The 3,628-nt window shown below is 41.7% G+C and overlaps 1 pseudogene; it reads right to left on the bottom strand.

The window, feature by feature from the left end:
- Nucleotides 1-2,597: 2,597 nt before the first annotated feature.
- On the bottom strand, nucleotides 2,598-3,203 carry LOC123323950 (annotated as a pseudogene).
- Nucleotides 3,204-3,628: the final 425 nt, after the last annotated feature.

Genomic DNA, 3,628 nt, shown 5'->3' with positions numbered 1-3,628 from the left:
TTCACTAGAAATGACAAGTTTCTTTGTTTGTTTTGTTTTGTTTTTATCCAATGAAAAGTGAAATATAAGACAAGCTGATGACAAAGTATTTGTCTTCTAGATCAGGCATTTTTATTTTCAAATACGATCCTCAACAACCCTCCCCAGCTAAGTATTAGCCTATTACAGGAAGGCTTGGAGTCAATATGTGACACTCTAGTCCCAGGGAGAGGCTTTTAGAGGACCTAGTCCAATCTGTGTTTTGTTCTTACAGAAAAAGAAACTGAAGTCCAGAAAGATAAAGTGGCTTGGCGAAAATCACATGGTTAGCGACAGAAACAGGATTAAAACACCAGTGCTGTGGGTCTCAGAACGAATCAGTAAATTAAGGACAGACACCAGGATGACACAAAGGACAAAATTCCCTTCTCAAATCTTGTCCTGCAGCAAGGCTGGGGAGGGCCTGAGACCACAGTAGGAACCATAACTGGTCTACACTTCCTCGGAGTTATTTAGGCCCATCCAAAAAAAAAAGAAAAAAAAATGACGCTGGAACAACTGGACATCCTGATATAAATAAATAAATCTAGAAAAACACTATATATCCTTCACCAAAATTAACTCAAAATGCATTGCAGACCTAAATGTAAAATGTAAAGCTACCAAGTGTGTAGATGATAACATCGGAGAAACCTAGATGATGTCGAGTGTGAAAATGAACATTAGACACAATACGGACACATAAATTATTTTTTAAAGATTTTTAAAAGAAATCTCTACACCAAACATGGGGCTCAAACTTACGACCCTGAGATCAAGTATCATGCGCTTCACCAATGACAGCCATAGGTCCCGAGGCCTAAATTCTTACTATTATTTTAACAAATAGCTTAAGTATTTTATTTGTTTGCAACTAAGCTTGTTAACAGTATATAATGAAAATGTACAAAGAATAATGTTGCAGTTTTTGGTTAAATTTAAGTCAAAGACATTCATTAATAAGGAATCTTTGAATAAGAATATTCCAGAATTTCTCTAAGCCATGTGATAAGAACACTGTCTCTGACTATTACCTTACGTTGGAAGGTACTGGCATACACTTGAATTCAACTCAGAATTTTTCAAAATAAGCCCTAATTAATAAAACTGTTCTCTATTCAAACTAGGACAATTTTAATAGAACTTTCCTTTCCAGAAACAATAATAAAGGAAACAAGGTACTTTGTAAAATGGGGTCCTGAACAAGTCACAGTAAAAAATAAATGTATACTTAACTTCCACCTCCTCAAAACAGAGGCTACTTTCTTTTTTTTTTTTTAACGATTTTATTTATTTGACAGAGAGAGACAGCGAGAGAGGGAACAGAAGCAGGAGGAATGGGAGAGGGAGCAGCAGGCTTCCCGCAGAGCAGGGAGCCCGATGCGGGGCTCGATCCCAGGACCCTGGGATCCTGACCTGAGCCAAAGGCAGGCGCTTAACGACTGAGCCACCCAGGCACCCCCAGAGGCTACTTTCTATTGTACAGCCTTGGAAACAAGGTGAAGAACAGTCCGTAAGCAACTTTGGACAGGGGGTTGCCAAAACAAAGCTCAAGCAGTTGAACATGCTCACTTCTTAGAAGAATTTGGGGGAGCCTGACCAAAGGGTCCAAATTCTGTTTTTAATAACTGATACAAAGGCAGAGGGGCTCCTCCCAAGTAGCAGTGCCACCAGGGGCTGGCCCAGCCCCATGCTCACCTGTGTCGTGCGCCCAAGCAAACCCTGATGCTCCTGCTGCAGGCAGACCTTTTCTTTTTATCAGTTCTGTGTCCAGGAGCTCTCTGTGTGAATGAGGTGAGCACAGACTCCACATGGGTATTTGAAGGCTTGGAATCAAAGTATTTTTCAACATGGTTAGGCAGAGTCCATGTGTCAAACGGCCCATCTCCAGTTTGTCCTAATTCCATACCACGCATTTGAAGACCTAGGACCACGGACCTTTGCTATGTCCTCATAATCACCCCTAATGTCCATCCTAACTTATGATTCATATTCTGTGCCTGGAAACAGTCCCTGTATTTAACAATAACACCTACAACATAAAACAATCCACCGTGACAACTTATATGGTCACAAAACATTAATGATCTTCTGTAGACCAAGCAAATGTTTTTAACTATAATTGTCATGCATCAAATTCACAGCCAGAACCCCCAAGATCAAAAAAAATATTTGCACAATATACATAATAACTTAAAATACACACACACACACACACACACACAAACATATACACACACAGTCCCACACACTTCTTACAGAACTGTGCTTGGGGAAACCCCATTTGTTGAGTGCCACTGAGGGCATATTTTGCTAAACTGCTGCTCCAGGTATTTTTGTTTGGAAAATCTATCACAGTAGGGCACAGCTGTTTATTGGATGAGCAGAAAAGAAAGATATGCTTCTGGCAACCAGAAAATTTTAAGGTCTTCCAAGTTGTATGAAATGCACCTGAAGAAACGTTTACATGTTCGCAGGATGCCAAGTTGGAGCTGAAATGTGGTAACAAACCAGTTGCAAAAAGTGTACAGCAGCCATCTCTTGAGGTCAAACCTGGTACCCAGATATGCAAGAAAGCTTCAGGACACATAGCTTGTTGTCCTTGTCCCATATCGTCACATAATCTGATCATGTGTGCATTTCACAAGAGGTTCATATTGTTCTGCTAGTTTGGTATTGAGGATTTGCTCATACTCCTCCCGAATTTCCTCTTCATACTCTTTTAAGAGATGCTCACATATTATTCTGACTTGTCAGAGGGGAAAAGAGGGCTGATCCTTCTTCATCCCGGAGGAACCTGGAGAACTAGGGGCTGTGAGTGCTGAGGAATGAGGCTGACTTTCCAAAGTACAAGCTTCACTCTGATTCAGAGTAGCTTCTACATGTCTCCACCTCTGATAAGGACTATATTCTTGTTTTATGTTCTGAAAAGTTTGTTCTAGTGTTGGAAGGCATGGATTGTTGTGGGGCAGGGTGGGGTGTTGCAGAGTCGGTGATGGGGTCTGCTCTGGAGAAGCGGTGGCGTCTCTGTGTCCGGGGGGCCTGACCTGGCATGGGGCTGGGCAGAGGGGCGCAGCACCGCCACTTTGGGGAACCAGGACTCCCCAACCCGGCCTCGAACTCACTGGGCTGTTTCAATGTCACCCCACACAGGGGCCAGGGACCAGGGACAGACGTGGAGGTAACTGCAGCCCCACCTCCGGCTCCTCAGCGGAGCTCACAAGCCAGGCCGGCTCCAATCCTGAGGCATACGTTATTTGTAAAAAAAAAAATCGATAAGCTGCAATTTATTAAAATGAAAATCTTATGATCTCTGATAGGAAAAACTCAAAAATAAACAGCAAGCTCCAGACTCAGAAAATCTTGAAAAAAAGGATCTCTTTCCAAAAGATACATGTGAAAAACAATTGTGTTCTAAATATACAAAGAACACTTGAAATCAACAATGAAGAAAATAACTTAATTAAGAAAACAGACTGAGTCCTATAATAGACCCATCACTACCGAAGATAGATTGCAGGGGAAGAGCAAGATGGCAGAGTTATAGGAGGCCTAAATTTCTTCTGGTCCTAGGAATTAAGCTAGATAGTGATCAAACCATTCTGAACAT

Source organism: Neomonachus schauinslandi, unplaced genomic scaffold, assembly GCF_002201575.2.
Source record: "Neomonachus schauinslandi unplaced genomic scaffold, ASM220157v2 HiC_scaffold_3186, whole genome shotgun sequence".
NCBI classification, from domain to species: Eukaryota; Metazoa; Chordata; class Mammalia; order Carnivora; family Phocidae; genus Neomonachus; species Neomonachus schauinslandi.
Note: the sequence above shows the minus strand (reverse complement) of the source record. Positions and strands in the feature narration are given on the sequence as shown.